Consider the following 19,403-nt stretch of genomic DNA (forward strand, 5'->3'; position numbering starts at 1 on the left):
AGACATTAGAATAAGCTTTGATTCTCTACATCAGACAAACATTTTCATCTCCTAATTGCTTCTCTGCCACCTAGGGTACTTCTGGACTATCTTTTATCATCAATTTTATGACTTTATGAAATGTAAATTAGTATTAGCATCAGACTAAGATGAAAAAACTATCAGAATGAGGTGAGAATATGGAGGCAAATACAAGGTCCATAAAAGGGTCAAATAAAAATGCTTTTAAGATGGTTTTTGCCATTGCTTTCTTTCTTGAGTTAACTGTATTTTATAGTTGATTTCTGTGCTTCTAATTCTCCATTAAAACATTACCAAGACATCAACAATTCTGCCTTTGGTCAGAAAGCCTCTCCTGCTGATACTCTTATCTAATCTTATAATGAAAAAAAAAGACATGTTTATATATAAAAGCTGGCGTTCTGACTGCATTTGATGGCTGGCAGGACCTGGAAAGGAAACACACTATCCAACAACCACATTACCAAGAAAGCAAGCTCCTTTTGCCAGATTTATTCTTAATTCTTTTGGACTTAGAGAGCAAAATGTGATAAGAAGGAGGATTGCTTCTGACACCAGTTATGTTCCGCCTGCCTGTCTCACGGCTCTCCTGTTACCTCAGCAATCACATTTATATGAATGACTCTAGCCCAGCTACTGCCCTCCACACCAGCATTTCAGTTAACATGTCTGGCTCCAAGTGTATTCAAAATGAGCCTCTCAGCTCTGCCCTCCATCTACCTCCCTTCCCCCTACTCTGATAAATCTCCCCTCTCACTTTTCTATTTCCTGTTTACCATCACTATCTGTCACCCATCTTTGAAGTCATGTGTGGGTCCTTCTATGGCCTCCCCTCCCCAGATTCTACATCAGCCCATCTTTTCCAAGCAAAGCTCCTTAGTGGCTACTAAAGCCTCCAGTCTTTCCTTGAAGCAATTGGTCCTACCTTCTGCTTAAAGATGTGCCTACTATGGCACAGCTGTCACAGGCTATCACGAGCCCATATGGTGCTTTTATACAAATCAGAAAAGCCTCCCCATCTTCAAGACTCTTGACATCCATCTGTCAGGGAACCTGTCATAATGTAATATAATTAAACATGATCATAGTAATAAATACAGAAATATAATAACAATACATATAGAAATACAGAGTTACCATGGGAATGACAACCTCTAAGATTTGCAGTGCACTATCTTCACACAACACTGAGCAGCCCTGTGACCCAGCCATCCCTCAACTCCACACATTTTAATGACCCCTAATCACCTATGAAAAGAAAAATGCACACCCATCTACTTAATACAGGAAATTTGCCAGCCCCTCCAATATTATCTCCTATTTCTTAAACTCTTCACATACCTATGCTCCACTCTACCTGGCACACTTTCTCAGAACTGACTCACACTTTCCTATTATCTTGTCTTTAATCATTTGTTTGCCTGGTACACCCTTTCTCCTTTTTCCACCTGTAAATATCCCATCCATTTTTCAAATGTCATTTCTTCCGAGAAGCCGTATCTTTTCCCCACACCAAATGAGAAGTGAGCACTCCTTCCTTTGAACCTCACTGTATTTTATCTATACCTCAGTTATAATGTGTAATATACTGCCTTTTATCAGCATTATTGACTCATTTGATTGATCCTGTACCACATGGTAAACTTCTTAAAGTGGATATTATGTCTCATTTTATGTCTTCTATGAAGCCAAATCCAGGGTTTATGCAGAATAATTTTTTTAATTCACTTAATTGAACTAAATCACTAGGTCTCATTCTCAATAAAGATGCATTAAATTTTTGTGGTTAAAAGCTTTCTTTGGTGCACCTGGGTGGCTCAGTCATTAAGCGTCTGCCTTCAGCTCAGGTCATGATCCCAGGGTCCTGGGATCGAGCCCCGCATCGGGCTCCCTGCTCCGCGGGAAGCCTGCTTCTCCCTCTCCCACTCCCCCTGCTTGGGTTCCCTCTCTCGCTGTGTCTCTCTCTGTCAAATAAATAAACAGAATCTTAAAAAAAAAAAAATCTTTCCTTATTCCTTAGGAACCTTATCAGTAAGAAATTTTCTGTTTTCTAGCTACTTGCCAAAAAATTAGAATTAATAATTATATTTCCAGACTTCATCATATTCCATTTGCTTTACTTCTCCAAGAGCTGAAAAACAGTCAATTGCTATTAGATGTATAACCCGTAAGACTGATATTCACTGTTTCATTTTGTTCAACCAAGCAGGGTTAAAAATTATTCCTTTTGTTTTTTTTGTTTTTTGTCTTATAAAGTTAGTCTATCGCTTATTGTATAGGTCTTCATTTCCCCAACATCTTCAGTGTAAATAATAAGAAAAGTCTTGCAGAGAAAGTAGGTGGTATTTCCTTATTCAGAATGGAGTGGGGCACCTGGGTGGCTCAGTTGATTAAGCATCTGCCTTCAGCTCAGGTCATGATTTCAGGGTCCTGGGATGGAGCCCCATGTCGGATTCCCTGTTCAGCAGGGAATCTGCTTCTCCCTCTCCCCCTGCCCCTCCCCACTGCTTGTGTTTGCTCTCTCACTTTCACTTTCAATTTCAATTTATTTTCACTCTCAAATAAATAAATAATCTTAATTTTAAAAAAACTCCCAAAACAAAACAGAGCAGATCCAGCTCACAAATAATTATAAGACAGGAAGCATCTTTGGTCGTCCATCTGCTGGGACTACTAGGTCACTGTAGATTTTATCACTTTACTGTTAAGACTATACTTAAACAGTGCTAATGAAAAATCATTACCATATTTGATTCAATTTGGATAACTTATAAATATGTGACAAATACATGATTTTTAAAAATTATCCATGTATGTTTCTAAGGCCCACAGAATCACAGACATGTGTCAAACACTGGGTTCTAGATGCCAATTAAAGATGGTGATGGTCAATGACACAAAGATACAAAAGCAAGTGAGACTAACAATATTTATAATTTAAAATTATTTTAAATTCTGTTTCATTGACTTAACCTAACAATCAAATCCAGATATTTGCATTCAGTTGCTCCTGAGATGAGAGCAAAGTTTTATGCCCCCCTCACCCGAATAAGCTCATTTTCTATTTTTTTTATTGAAATGAGATTACATTTCCCTTTTTGTTTTCGCTCCTAGAAAGATCAGTTATCTGAGACTGAATTCTTACTTTCTAGGCCCAAAAATACGTAAGAATGCTGATGTTAAAAAACTCACAGGGTGGTAATTTTCAATCAAAGGGACTTAAAGTTTTGAGTCTCCGATTCTCAAATCTGAAATTCCTCTATAGCTTCTCTAACATGTGGCCATCTAATCTCGACTTTAATATGTCTAATATTAGGAAGCTCACCATTTCACAAAGGAGTCCTCTTCCCTAGAATTAATTCAAATTTCAAAAAGCCCTTTCTTATAATGTACTGAAATTTGCCTTTTTTTCTAACTTCTCATTCATTCCTACTTCTATCCTCTAGGGCTACAAATGATTAAGAAAAAATTACCATTTCACATCATTGTCCCCCCTTTAAATATTTGATTAAAATTACCTTGCCCTTCCTTAGGTTTCAATCTTAGCTCTACCTGCCAGCTTTATGTATCATTCCGGCTTTAAATGCCTTTAAAACATTATCCTAGGAAAGTTACTATCTTTAAGCCTCCAAGTTTTCCCCTATAACATGGAGATGAAAATAGGATCTAACTCATAGGGTTTATCTTAAGGATTTCATGAGAAAAACACTTCAGAAGTGCTTAACACACTGTCACTGCCCCCTTTGACTATGATAAAAGATCTCTTTCCTTTAAATATCCTTTCTCAGTATCTTCTATGAGAAGCCTTCTTTCTTCCGGTCTATCACCATCCCTCCATTTTTGTTTTTATTTAAATTGTTCTTTCACAGTGCCTTTTCCACCTGCCTGGCAAAGAGATAACAGCAGTGATGCTTCTATGACCCCAAATAGTTCTACAACTTGTGATACCACACTCAAGTCCCACTTATCCCTTTGTTGTGGTCTACCTTCTCTACAGGCTGGAGATCAGCACAGTATTAAAGAAGACCACAATGCTGATTGGCACTGCCCACTCCTCTCTTGGAATTTCTATGCCAGGGTCCTCATCCCAGCCTTTAATCCTCTCTCAGAGCTGCAAAATGTAGATTGTCAGAGATATTCTTTTCTCTCCCAGCTTCCCCTAAGCCCCAACAGAAAGTAGATAAATAAATGCACATATTCCAGGGTGAATGGGTGGCTCAGTTGGTTAAGCATCCGACTCTTGATTTCAGCTCAGGTCATGATCTTGGGGTCCTGGTATCAAGCCCCACGTCGGGCTCCACACTCAGCAGGGAGTCTGCTTGAGGATTCTCTCCCTCTCCATCTGGCCCTCTTCCTGCTCACAGGCTCTCTCTCTCTCATTCTCTCTCAAATAAATATTTTTCAAAATAAACAAATAAATAAAAAATAAATGCACGTACTCCATGTTCTTTTTTTGTCAGTGCCCTTGTCTGATCAGGTGTTGTATAGTTAATCTGACAAAGCACTTTTGCTGTTGAGCTAACACGAACTAATGATTTAATTTTTTACCCTTCCAAGTAACAAAAAAATGTTACATTTGAGACCAACTTTAGAACCCTGACACATGCTTGGAATGACTTTAAGTCTTTGAGAACACATGACTTTTCCTTGCAGGTATCTTAGTAACATGCTAATAAGCTTATTTCTCTTAGTTCTTTAAATTTGTCTTTTTATTTTTTTAATTCTAGAGAGAGAACAGAGTGGGGGGGCAGAGAAAGAGGGAGAGAGAGAACCTCAAGCAGACTCCCAAATGACTTCAGAACCTGATGCAGGGCTAGATCTCACGACCCTGAGATCAGGACCTGAGCCAAAATCAAGAGTCAGACACTCAACCGACTTAGCCACCCCAGACAACCCCTTTAAATTTGTCTTTAGTGGTGTGTGTGTGTGTGTGTATGTATGTGTGTGCAGGACATCACAGACTTCCATATCTGTTAATAAGAAGTGGTAACTTAGAATGGCAATGATGGCAATCTCAAACTGGAGGATGTTGGTATGATATGGGCTTCTCAATAAGAAATCCTGTGACATATCTTAAGTAAAGGTACTTACCCCTAAAAGCTCACAACATCTGGCTTAGTCCAATTCTAAATACTAATCTATTCATGATCTCATGCTATGAACGTATTTATACATAAAAAATATATTTCACAAATGCTGCTGCTGCTTCTTGTGGGTGAGTGTTCACTATCCACAGATGATTATCTAAAGGTTAATAAATTAACTTTAAAAGAGAGAAAAATAGAGGGATGTCAAATGCCTTAGGGCTAGATATAGCAAGCCTCTCTTTCCTCAGTGTATTCCTAATACTTTCTGAACACTAGATTTCAAAATGGATCATCTAAAAAACTGAAAAGACCCTTATAATCAAATAGATTTTTCAACAAACATCAACAAAAGCACAACTTTCCTGTGTATTTCATGTATTCCCAAAAGAGGAAATTACTTAAATTCCTCTAAAAGTTTGGCCATTCTCTAAACAGCATTGATTTCCTCAACCATTTCCATTTAGAAGTTATCCATGCTAACTATGAGATCACTCCTCAAAACAAATTTAAAGTAATATGTTCAAATTGATTTTGCTCACATTAGTGGCTGGCTTTACTGAGAAACATCTTCTACTGGCTTGTTTTCTACTTTGAAAGAGGTAGCAAATTTCAGAAAGCCTATCTTGTAGAAATTTAAATGGAAATAAAATAAGAAAATCAATCAGTGATTCAAAGGATTGTTTCAGCTATTAAACACAACATTTTGGGTCTTCTGTGCCACTCACCATAAAGTGACCATCTTGAGTGGATCAAGTTGATTAAGAAGTTGATAAAAACTAAGACATCAATAAAATCCATCTTTTGTTTTCACAAACATCCAAAATTCTCATTTATAAAACAAGGAGGAACATGATGATTACTATACATAAAAATGATAGAAACTGGGGCACCTGGGTGGCTCAGTCAGTTAAGTGTCTGTCCCTTGATTTTGGCTCAGGTCATGATCTCAGGGTTGTAAGATTAAGCCCTGCATCAGTTTCCATGCTGGGCATGGAGCCCGCTTAAGATTCTCCCTCTCCCTCCTCTCTCTCTCCCTCCCTCTCTAAAAAAAAAAAAAAAATTATAGATACAACACAGACATGTCAAAAACAAAAGACATTAAAGAGCTCTCTTTTGTGAACATCGGTATGTAGGTAAGAGGAATGAGCCAATGAGAATATATAACAGGGCTCAACCAGTTAACCAGTTAACTGGGCTTACAGTCTGATGTCAGAGATGTTTCTTAAAATAATGTTAAAAGAAAACAGTTAACGATCTCATATTCTTAAATACTTTCTTTTTAAGATTAAACCACTTTTTGAATCAATATTCTACACATCCTAAATGTGCCAAAGTTTTGAAGACTATAACGGAGTTTCCTATGTATTATCTTACTCTGTAGAAGTCTCTCTAAACCTGAAGATTCCCTTCTCTTTCCCCTTTGGGACCCATATCATGGGACTTGGCACAGTTACACTCTATCCTCATGGTCAGTCCCAAGCTGCTGAGACTTTATCTCTGAAAAGGGATCACACATTTTCAGTGACTTATTCTGAAGCTCATCTTTTCATCCCTGACAAGTAATGTATTGAAAAAATCCTTGGACAGGGAGTCAGCAGCCTTGAGTGTCATATCAACTATACCACTCATTTACTGCTTCACTTTGGGCAAATCACTAAACCTCATACAACTTCAGGTCTCTTGCGTGCTTAATGAGAATAATACTTTGCTCATTTGCTCATTCAAGTATTTACTGAGGGCCTACTAAGGCGAGGCATGGTCTTAGAGGCCAGAGATGCCTCTTGAAACTGGACCCTATCTCTGCCCCTGAAAAATTTATGGTTCAAAAGAGGAGAGACACATTTGAATTGACATGTAGAATACAGCGTAATAAATGTCAAGCAAAGGGGAGGACCCAATGACCTTTCTAAAAGGTAAACATTTCTCAGCATTACTGATAAAAGAGATCCCTGGTACTTAAACTTATAGCAAAACAGATACAAATATGAGTCAGCTAACATAGCAGTCAAAGGCATACAAACCAAAAAGTGAAGTGGAAATTATTTGTTTATGGCTCCTAGAAGGGTATCATGTGGATATATGGCTGCATTTCAGAAGATCACTAAAAATGTATCCAAAATTTGGTGGATATGTTGATTTTTAGAAATAGGGCCCTTAGCTTTTATCAGATTCTCAAAAAGTTCAATGACTCCCAAATCCTAAGAATCAAGCTTCCTAAGGTAGATACATTTTGGAGAAGTTGCAAGTTAAATGCTTGGAATCAAATATAAATAATAGATAGATGTGTATATACATATATATGTATCTATATGTAAATATATAAAATCTTATAAAATCTTCTGCCACTAATTTAGATGTTCCATAAATTGCCAGTGTGTCAGTACTTACTATATACGACTCTCAGTACTTACTATATATGACTCTTTAAATATGTTAAATATGTACACCTTTATGAAGTTGTTGAAAATGTTTTTTGGGATTCGCAAGTAAACGAATATCTATGTTTCACACAGATAAAAGTTTCTATAATCGCTATTTCAATGAGAAAAATAAATATTATAAATTCAAATGGCTACGATGGAGATGTCTAACAACTTTTTCTCTTATAAGGACATGTGTAAGAAAAGATAGACTCATTTGCTCTAGAACAGATTTGATCTTGTCCTCAAGCTATACACTACTAGTTACCAAGAGAAAAAAACATTAATCTTTCCAAGTAAAAGTATTAAATTCCTTCTGGCCTAAAAGAATAGTTATATAAGTTACACATGCACATGCACACACACATGCATATGCACACACAGACATAGGATTCATGAGGATTCTCTCATACTCTCATTCCCTCTGAATCCCTTGCATGCCAGTGTAAATTGTAAAGAACCGAGCTTTTAACTCAAGTTCATATATCTAGAAATCTCTGCTAATGTTGCATTTTGGTTCTGAATCAAGATATGTAACTCTGGGATAAATGGGTGGAGTATCCTAGAGGCCCTGCCTGGGAAAGCAGGCTATCAGCCCAGACATCTTGCCAAATTTCATGATGTTCATCTGAATGTTACTATGGCACCCCTCATCGCCATGCCACTGCCACAATATTCCCCAAGAAAGAAAAAAAGCAAAGACACTGTCCTTTGCTCCATTTCAAATCATTTCTTGAAAAAAAATCTTATATTATCTAAATTAAATTCTAAGAATTAAAATCACAGAATCCAAATACAGCCCAACTATGTGACTTTAAATAAGTCAAAGTCATAACCTCAATGAAAAAGTAACATAAGAACTTTAGGTCTTCCACTTGCAAGTTCATCATTCTTTCTATGGTCTTCTTGCCTTCTTAATTATGTCTTTGATACTTCATGAATCAGACCGCAATTCATATTTTAAAAACACTGGAGTTGAATGTTAGTCACAGAGTACTTTCCATTAATAGTCATACACATGATAAATAATCCATACCACAGTCAAAGTGACACTTCTTAAAATATCTTAAGTCACATAGCAAACATTTCCACGCATTTTGTATATACCAGGAACTATTCAAAGCATGTTACAAATATTAATTATTTTGATTCTTACTCTAATCTCACATTGCAGGTGCCACGATCATCCCATTTTACAGGTAAGAAAGCAGAAACACAGAGAAAAAATAATTTGCCCAAAGTCACCCAGCTAACAGGTCAGGGAGCCAAGATTCCACCAGGTAGTCTAGCTCCATGGTCCATTAAGCTCACGGTGTCATTCCCCTGCCTGAAAACATCCATTATCTTCCCATCTCACACAGAGTAAAAGTCTAAGTTCCTACAATGCCTTACTATGTCCTACATATCTCTGATCTACTTCAGACAAACCAAGCAGTCTCCCATCTCAGGGTCTTTGAACTGCCCCTCCACCTAGAGTACTCTGCTTCCATACACACTTTTAGCTTGCTCTCTTTCCTTTCCTATTTCATACCCAGACATTGCCCATCTTCCCTATTCTGCTTTATTTTTCTCCAGAGCACTTATTTTCACTTAGATACGTATTTGTTTCTTTTGTCTATTTCCCGCTACCGCCATTTAAAATGCAAGCTTGGGGCGCCTGGGTGGCTCAGTCATTGGGTGTCTGCACTCGGCTCAGGTCATGATCCCAGGGTCCTGGGATCGAGCCCTGCATTGGGCTCCCTGCTCCGCGGGAAGCCTGCTTCTCCCACTCCCATTCCCCCTGCTTGTGTTCCCTCTCTCACTGTGTCTCTCTCTGTCAAATAAATAAATAAAATCTTAAAAAAAATTAAAAAAATAAAATAAAATGCAAGCTCCATGAAGCAAAGGCTTTGATTTTTTTGTTTGTTGCTCTATCTCCAGTGCCTAGACAGTTGCTGCCATGTAGTAGGCATTCAATTACCATCTGTTGGACAACTGAATAATGATTTATGAATGTGCAGAAGATTCATCTCTCTGTGGGAAAAAAAAGGAAGTAAGAAATGTTGATTCTACTCTGTGTACCCTGCCTTTAACTCCAGTGCTATGTGACCTGAAATTTTTACCCTGCTGCTTGCATTTTCTTCAAAAGGACCCAGACTACAAAGTGATTCAAAGTACATGGAAAATTACACTTCTAATACAACAGACCAATCCTGGACATAGAATAATCCTAAAATATTTGTGGAGAATTATTCAGTTTTCTCATAGTTTAGCTAAAATTTAAATGTAACTTTTTAAATTATTTAAAATAAATATTACTAGTAAAAATAACATAAATACTTTATTCTCAGTGAAATTTTTATAGACTAAAAACTGACAAAAACTTTTATATTGTTGATAGAATTTACACCCACAAGAACAGAGCAAGTAAGAATTATATTTTGTACAAATAAACAAAAAAAGCAACATAAAATTGACAGAAGTTAAGCTTGTACATTTTATTCACTTAAAAAATTTATATAGCTTTTACAAGCTTAGCACCATTCTAAGGCTGATTATAAAAAGTAATTTATTAAACTTCATCAGAGAGTTAATCATAGAATTATAATAGGATATTATAAAACACCCTATGAGTTATATGCTAATATTATCCTTTTGTATAGATGAGAGCAGTGAAGCACAAGGAAGTTAAGTAACTTATCCTAAGAAACACAAAAGGCAAGGGCAGAGGCATGTTTGGAACCTATCAATTTAGTCCTGTAGTCCTTTCCATGTACTGCTCCCTCTCCAACAAGCTTTTACTATTGATAAGAAAGTTATAGAATATTTACCTCTTCTATTAGAATTTAGATCTGAAAATTTTGACACAGGCATATTGAGCTTGTTAAAAATAGTAGCCACACACACACAAAAAAAAAAACTCACAATGGCAAAAGCTAAAATCAGTGTAATATGATATGAACAAAACAACTATAAACTAATAACTTCTGGGAATTTGTCCAAAAAATAGTTGATTGTAGTGCAAATAATTTCTGAAAAATAAACCAAAGGATGCTGTACAAAATAAAGAGTAAAATAGGTTTCATGAAGTTTGCTCTTCTATACCAGCTGGGACGGGCTAAGTAAACCTATGGTAATAGATGACAACTAATTAAAATCATTTCAGTGGTTTGAAGCTGGAACGTTTATTTTTCATTCATGCTGCATGTCTATCATATTCTGACAGATGTTTCTGCACTGATTGTCTTCTCTTGGGACTTCCATCATCTAGAGTGCCATTGGTTGGGGTGACAAGCATCATCTCTCTTATTTCATTGGCCACAGCCAGTTACATGGCCATGCCCACCCTCAAGCAGGTGGAGAAGAGCCATTCCCCTGCGTGTCCCGAAATAGAGGGGAATCACTTGTTAGTGAGCAAGTTTTCAGTCAAGATTCAGCAGTATGTGGCTTCCAGATAAATACACAATCAATACTTGGTTTCCAAGGAAGATGGGGCAGTGGAAAATGGCTGTAGGGTAGGCAACCAACATTTTCTGTCACCATCAATGCTGGAAATAATAATAAGCATGACAGTAGTAGTCAACATTCATTGAGAATTCACAAAATGCCCAGCACTGTGCTTTGTATGCATTTATTATTTAATTCCCAACTCACACAAGATAAGTGGGGTTTTTTTGTCTATTTTACAAGAGAGAAAACTGAAGAATAGAGAAGTAAGATACCTTTCTGAGCTTTAGAGCTAGTAACTGTTGCAGTTACGACAAGAATTTAGACAATCTGATAAATATCCCCTCTTACAACTGCTCCTCTATAATGTTTCCCCTATTGTGCTTCTCTCCTGAATAGCTCACAATTCGGAGTTTAGAGCACCCTATCTCTGGATATTGCAGGTTTTGCAAACAGTATTCATCAGTGGATCTTGTGTGCAAAATAGAATTTGACCCTGGTGGTTTAGCTATAACTAGAAAAGACAACTTCCACAAAATTTTCTCATAAAGCCTGTTGCCAAGATTGTTGAGAACAGCATGTGCTTTTCCAGATTACAGTGATAAGAAGGTCAGTGTTGCTGAGACCTGCAAGTCTTGAAGAGGCAGCACATCTCCAGGAGAGGGATATTTTTGCTGGCCTCCACAAAAGCCTGTGCACTGGTTTCTTGGTGGAGGGAGCTGGCTGAGAGTACTGGGAAACCACACTAATGAGATTCATGCTGTGGGAAGGGCCATCAACAGGAAATGGTCAATAGATTGCCCTAAATCCACTGAGTTTGCAGAGGGGTGCTGCTGCAATAGTCTGGACATCACCATGCTGTCCACTCACTTGAATTCTAAAGGGGTAATAATTGAAGGAAAAAGGAGTCTCTGCCTAAATGAGTTGTATTCAAATTACGCACCTACACCTGGGAGTTTATACATCATACAAGGAAAAAAAAAATGTAACTATTACAGTGTTGGTATCTGCTGAGCTACAAATCTCTTCAACAAGTGCTAAATGTCATGGGCTGGTAGGCCCTGATGATAATGACCTCCAGTCATTGTCCCCAACACACAACACACAAGCAAATACACACACACTCCATATCTTTCTTGTCTTGTTGCAGATTCCTTCAGGTCCACTTGATCTCTTTTAAAACTATGTATGCCCATTGGATCCTTTCCTCTCACCCACAGGGTACAAAGGACTCTGTGAAGAGGTCTTCAGAGATATTAGCTCAGGTTATTCATCTTGCCAAAGCTGGTCCACTAACCAGCCCTATGATAACCAAAGGGTTTCTGATAGGCTTCTGGTCTACCTTGCCTATACTCTGAAAGCCAATTCCCTTCTGCTCGGGAGGTAGGACTGAGGGGATACAAGGCAGGATTTGGATCTCTCTGATTAATTCTTACATCATCATACATTTTGTTGATTTTGACATCATCTCCATGCCTTATTACCTGCAGGACTTTGGATTTTGATATCCAAAGCCACACTTTTAAACTTTAAAGTAGCTTACTTGTTTCAAGAACTTGGTTTTCAAGACTTTTGCTTCTGCTGTAAGTTTCAAAATCCATTTATCAGTCCAACTGACATTCCCTTTCTAAGCTGTATACCTGCAGTATATAAAGAAAATTATATTGTGAAGAAAAGGTAATGGAAAAGCTGCTCAGTGGAAGAGCAGAAAAGTGGGGTCAAGAACTCTAAGTATCTCAGAATATTATTTGTTGTTTATGCTTTCTAGAATGCTGTTTCATCCTATTTTGAGGTTAGTCTAATAATTATAATAGCTACATTTATGTAGCATTTACTCAGTGCCAACACCTTAGATGACTTTATCTTCTAATCCCCACCAAACTCTATGAGTTGGAGCTTTTATCTCCTTTCATAGATAATAAAAAGGGAGTCTTAGATACATTTATTAACTTAGCCAAGTTCACACAGGTAGTAGATGGTGGAGCCAGGCACTATGTTAGATCCTGGATGTACAAAAATGAATGATACAAGGATGAATAATACAAAGATGAATGTACCATCTTTGTAGACATCAGACATTTCAATGGATTCTTAGAGCCCATGTGGCCAGGACCATTACTAAGGTTTACACACATAGAAGAAGTATTTGACCAAGGATTATGGAAGACTTACTAAAGAAATTAACACCTGAGTTGATTCAAGAAAAATAATCAGGAAGATGAGACAAGTGCAAAGAATGGGAGAGGAAGGAAAGGAAAGAGTATTTCAGTCACAAGAAACAGCTTCAACAAAAGCTCAGAGGCAAGCTGAAATAGAATGATTTGCTCCTTGTTTAGGACTATTTCTCCAGTTATCAACTACACCTGAAAACTTAGTGTCTTGTAACAGTAGTTATTTTGCTTATGAACTTGTATTTTGGATGGGGCTTTGTGGAGACACCTCATCTCTGCTCTGGTTGGCATCATCTGGAGCAGCTCAAAGAATGGGCTAGCATCAACTGAAAAATCACTCTTACGTGAATTGATAATGGCCGTAGGCTGAGACCTTAGCTGGGTCCATGAGCTGATAAACCTACGCCTGGCTTGTCCCTGTGGTTTGAGTTTTCTCACAACATAACGTGGTCACCGGGTTGCAAGGGTGAGCATCCTGAGAGACAGTAAAGAAGGTGGGAGCCATATCACATTTTCTGACTGAGCCTTATAAGTCACGCAGTGTCATTTCTACCACATTTTCTTTGTCAGGACAGCCACAAAATGCCATGCAATTTCAAAGAGAGAAGCAAAGACCTCAACCCTTAAGGGGGATATGGCAAGGTTTTGAAAAAGCATATGGAACCAGAAATATGGTTATAATCTTTCTTAAAATATATAATCCAACACAACTCTAAACATAAAAGAACAATATAAAATGCAGATAGTCATCTCCCGTAACAATGCTCTTTCCTGATCTAATCACACCATTTGCTGCATGAGGTCATCAATTTACTCACTGCTTACCAGGAGGGGGTTACCAGCATAAAGTCAAGAAAATAATTTAAGTCATTCACAAGGCATCAACATGGCTTACCCACACAACAGACTGGACACAGGGAAATCCCGTCTTCACTACACAAAATGCTTGTGTTACCTCGGCCATATGGCAAAAAATATATTCATGAACTGTGTGCAAAGACTTAGCTAAAAATTACGTCCAAAGGTTTGAATTTCATTCTTGCAATTGAAAGAACATCTCAAGTTATTTTTTTCTAGGTTGCTACAGATGGCTCTACTTCTCTAGGCAATAATCTGTAGGCCTTCACCAAGAATCCCTAATGATTTTTCAGAATCATTTCAGGATAGATCTTCTTGTTTGTGGAAATGTTCTCAGAATGGCTTGGATGCTTTTAGCCTCATCTCACCTACTGGATACAACAATCATAGCCCCATGCCATTTAATTTTAACAGTCAGATTTTAAGACGTTATTGTTTCTATGTCCTATAGTGCCCAGAGTGCAGGTGGCTCGGCAATGAAATGTAACTTGGAATGAAGCTAAAAGGAATAGGGCCCTCTTATCTAGAAAAATTTAACTCTGCATTTTCAGCTTCTTAACCACCTCACCTCCCCCCTGGATGGGATCATCCAGAGACAGAGTAGAGAAGCAACGATTTCTATTGTCTCCCATAGATGAGAATCAAATAATGGTGAGCAAATGCAGACACGGACCCTACAACCAAGGAATTTACATTTGGGGAGGAAGGGCAAAGGTTAATCAAATAGTCACAGAAAAAAGAATGTAACTGAGAAGGGGAAAATTCTACGAAGGAAAAGCACCTGTGAAAGCATATTATAAAGAAGCTGGCCAGGGAAGGCCTCACCGTGGAAGTGACAGTTGCGCTGTAGCTGAAGAATGAGTATGAGCTAATTTGCAGTCAGGGGTGAGAGGGGCAAAGGGATGGAGCGAGAGTTCCTGACCGAACAAATGAGCAGGGGCCTCTCAGGACGAAGTATGGTGAACTCAAGGAAGTGGAAGAAGGACAGCAGGCCCAGCACACAGGATGCTCGGCGCTGTGAGACCAGGTGAGACTGGAGGACCCTTTGTCCCGAGAACAATGAGAAGCCACTAACAAGTTTGAAGCCTCGATCTTTTTAAGCACATTCCATCCAGGATCACATAATTGTCAACTAGAGGAAACCAAGTGAGGGTAGTGCGGTTTCTGAGGTACCCGTCCATGTTTGCTGCTATAGCTTGGCACTCGGACTCTACCGCTGCCGTCCACTTTGTTTAGCAATACCTGTTCTTACCGTCAACTCCTCTCCCGGGCGCTTCCAACCTCCCCACCACCGCATGGGAAGCCAGCTCCTCCCGGGCTGTGACCGCGCGTCTGCTGTGGCGGGAAAGCGGGCGCCGCCGGAAACGACGACACCCCGCGGGAGGACCCGGATGTACAGGGCGCAGACCTCTGTGCGAAGCACCCAGACTCCCGCCGTTACCGCTAAGGAGCCTGTTTGTGGACCTCTGGAACATGCAGGGCGTCGTCGTCCTTGGCTTCTTCCTCATCTGGGTCCTTGGCAGCACCTTTCTGGCTTAATCGGCTTGATGAAGGTTGCAGGAATGGGGCCGCTAGGAGGCTGAGAGGCTTGCGAGATAACAAGAGGCCCGTGGCCTCCACATCGTGGAATCCAACTGCTTGGACCCCAGGAAGATCCAGCTACCAGACGGAGAACGAGGGCTGGCCCTCGAGAAGCGCCACACCACGTCCCTCAGCTGCTGCCCGCCATGCCACCCTCCTCAGAGCACCTCCTTAAAGGGACTGAAAGCCTGAAAGGTTTGTTTTCCATGTTCTCAAAACTTTAAAATGGGGAGTCCGGCAAAAGGGAAAACCTGTGAAACAGTCAGCCACCTGTTTTAGGACAGTTGGAATAGAGGAGCGTTTACATGGAGACGTGCTCGCACTGAAATGAAAGCATCTCTTTGATGTTTTTAAAGGGGAGCTGCCTGGCTGAACATCTCTGAGAGCAAATTCAGATTATTTTGTAAATGGTCAGCCAGAGGAAGGCAAGTCTCTGGAGTTAAGACCAGACCAGAAACAGAAGCGCCTGCTGTATATGAAGAGAAACAGGTACCAGTTTTATGTTGGGGCGAGGATCACGATTTGGCGGGAGGGGAACCATAACAAATGACAAAGGGACCAGGATAAAGTAATTAGACAGTGAGGAAAGCTCAAATATGGTTTATTGAGATACACTGTGATTCTCCTGCCCCTAATGCCCAAACAGTTCATCTTCCTGCAGTGAAATATTTTTCATATCCACTCTTCTGCTTAAAAACTTTTAGAGGCAAATTCAGGAGGGAGGGTAAGTTACAGTGCTCCTCTTTATTTCTGGTCCTATATAATCTGTCTCCTCCACAACCAACTCCCATTCTTCCCCAACGAGTCTTCCACTCCACCCCAGCTCTATATTTATTTCCACCTTCATGCTTAATCTCATGTCATTCCTCCTCCTTGGAATGATCTCCTTACCTAGGCCATCTCTTACTCATCCGTTAGAACATCACCCAAGTCTGTGGAACCTTCCACGGCCACTCCTACTTACGTTTATTTCTCTGAGATTTTATAGCTCTTGCTGCCTCCACCCTGCATATTTGCAACTAGTCACAAATGAATGCCAGTTTTGTAATACTCTAAACTATTTGCATAGGTTTGTCTTGTCTTTTCCAAGGAAAACACAGGTCCCTTGTCAGGAGCTATGTGTTTGATCTCTTTTATATCTCTGATAGCTTAGTTGGTAGTCATTCCAAAATCTCAGAGGGTTAAACTGAAGGGTAAACTTCGTGGAAGCCAACAGGAGGCATTCAACAAACTGCTCTTAAAAACTTCAAGTCATCCAGTAGGAAATTCTATTTCATAAGCAACAGTGACATCTAGTGGTTAGAAGGTTGCATGGCTTCTTCTGACTTTTTAGTAGTGGGACAAGACACTTATAAAGAAAATGCTGCAGATTATTTAATGAATCCAAATTATTCCCATCACTTGTGGTGCTTGCTTATGAAGCGATTTCAAATGCATATTTATTTTCTCTGCTTTCCCAGTGCCTTCCCCTATCTTTCTGTGGCCCAGTGGCCCACAAACTGCTGGTAAGGGGTCCCTGCCTGTGCTTCTTGCAAACCACAACTTCCCTTTCCCGTAGGAAGAACCAGAAGCTTTCATGGTGATTACGTGATTTTTAATTCTCTGCTTCCTGTTAGGATAGAGATTTATGTGCATAAATATTTATTTTGGAAATAAAATATGTAATTGAGGAAGAAACTTGAGATGATAAATGTCATGGCCTGAGTAGAAACTCATTTCAAAGCCAAATGGGAGAAAGGCAGTGTGGAAAAGGAAAGCTTGTGGACTTTGGCTTCTGAAGGACTTGGGATCAGATGCCAGTTCTTCCCATTAAAGTCACATAGTAGTTATGTCAGACTAACATCCTTGGGACTCAATTTCCTCATCCCAAACAATGAGAGTAATATATACCTTGCCATGCTGCTTTGGGGAGGATTAGAATCATGAACAATACATAATTCTGGTCCAGGGGCACCTGGGTGGCTCAGTCAGTTAAGCAGTGAGACTTGATTTCAGCTCAGGTCATGATCTCAGGGTCGTAGGATCGAGCCCCTTGTCAGGCTCCCTGCATAGCAGGGAGTCGCTTGAGGATTCTCTCTCCCTCTGCCCCTCCCCGCCACTTGTGCTTGTTTGCACATGCGTGCACTTGTTCTCTCTCTCTCTCTCAAATGACTAAATCTTAAAAAAAATAATAAATTCTGGTCCAGAGTAGGTAGTTAATAAATGATAACTATTATTTTATTTACATTTTACTAAGAATAATTGTCCTCATGTTTCCAACTTGATATTTTTAAAAAACCCCAAATCCTGGTTTTTAAATTTTGAATTGTCGATAACTAACTTTGATTCTGACTAAAATTACCTCATCTCTCTTGGTTTCAGTTGCTTAACTGCAAAATAATGCATTTGGGGAAAATACTTTAAGTCTCTGAAAATGAAATAGGAATTCTATAGACATCAAAATTTGAATGAAGGGTTTTAAAAAACTGGAATAGACTGAAATTATATTTATATAGAGAACTTGAAAAATTTTAACTCAAGTTATAAATTGTAAAGATAATCTGGATTTCTGGAGGGAGAAGAAACTCTAGAAATAGATATGTAAAACTATCACAAAAAAATATTTTGAAATACTGATTTGTGTGGCCCTCCTGTGGGCAGAATGTGAACCACAATCACCCTTTTAAAATGTATATATTTTGTTAGAAAACATCACTTTAGTATTCTCAGTTTTATCTGAAGCCTGAAGTAAAAAAAAAGCAAGAGCCTGTTTCAAAAGTTGACCTTTTTTGCCTTTTATTTGGAAGTTGTACAGACTTTTTTTCCACGTAAAGCATGTTAGATACTGTGGTTTATTTCCCAGTCAATCCCACAGATTAATGCCACAGTTAGGCCTCAACTATATAACTCCACAAATAGTACTAGCCCAAGTAACAACAACGGGCAGTGATGTTTCTTTGGGAATGTCAAAGAACAGTAGAATTTCTGGGTTGGAAGAAATTTAAGGTCTCTATTCTAAATTCTACTTCGGTATACGAAAAACACATCCCCCCCCCCCCCGTTTCAACTCTAGCAGTGGGAGCAAATAATCCCCTCCGCATCTAGGACAGATGTATCTGTCTTCTCCTATTGGGTATTATACAAACAGCAGGGCATGAACGGAAGACCTGGGTTCTAATTTTCGTTCTTCCATCTGTTATGGAAGAGGGAGTAGGGGGTAGTCATTCCAAAATCTCAGGGGGTTAAACAAGGTCTGTTTCATGCTCACATTAACAACCATTGCAGGTTGGCTACAGCTCTGTTTCAAGTCTTTATTCTGTGATGCAGGCTAAAGTAGCAGCCACTAACAGGTATGCTAGTCTGGTGGCAGAGAGAAAAAATAAATTGACAACTGATATGGCTCAAAGTTTCTTCTTGGAAGAGGCACACGCCTCTTCCACTCACATTTCTCAGTCAAAGCAAGTTATAGGACCAAGGCTGATGTCAGCAGAACAGTAAATGTACTCTCAGTACTTCTCTGGAGGGGCTCCAGAGAAGGGTATAGCAGGGAGGGACAGCAAATGTTTTGAACAAATAATGAAATATACCCCCTTTTGTGAGCATAAAAAGACTACTATGGTCTCCTAGCCCTATAAGAGTCAATCCAAACACTGGAGATAATAATTTTCTCCAGACAAAGCTCAGGATTACAGTAAAGATCAAGTAAGACTATTATTATATTACATATATGTGTATATATATGTATGTAGGTATATGTGTGTGTATATACATATGTTAATACACATATGTTATTATATCCTTTCCCAGAGATTCTGTCCAGTAGATCTCATGTGGAACCCTGATGTCTATATTTTTTTCAA

General features: G+C 39.0%; 1 long non-coding RNA gene across 1 annotated transcript; it reads right to left on the reverse strand.

The window, feature by feature from the left end:
• Window positions 1-10,755: 10,755 nt before the first annotated feature.
• On the reverse strand, window positions 10,756-15,343 carry LOC141373869 (uncharacterized). The gene is made up of 3 exons (XR_012380245.1): window positions 15,236-15,343; window positions 12,498-12,594; window positions 10,756-10,882 (listed from the first exon to the last, which is right to left on the reverse strand). It is a non-coding gene; the product is annotated as an uncharacterized lncRNA (long non-coding RNA).
• Between the last annotated feature and the right edge of the window lie 4,060 nt (window positions 15,344-19,403).

Source organism: Callorhinus ursinus, unplaced genomic scaffold (assembly GCF_003265705.2).
Source record: "Callorhinus ursinus isolate GAN/ISIS: 27379988/994484 unplaced genomic scaffold, GSC_fseal_2.0 scaffold12, whole genome shotgun sequence".
NCBI lineage: Eukaryota > Metazoa > Chordata > Mammalia > Carnivora > Otariidae > Callorhinus > Callorhinus ursinus.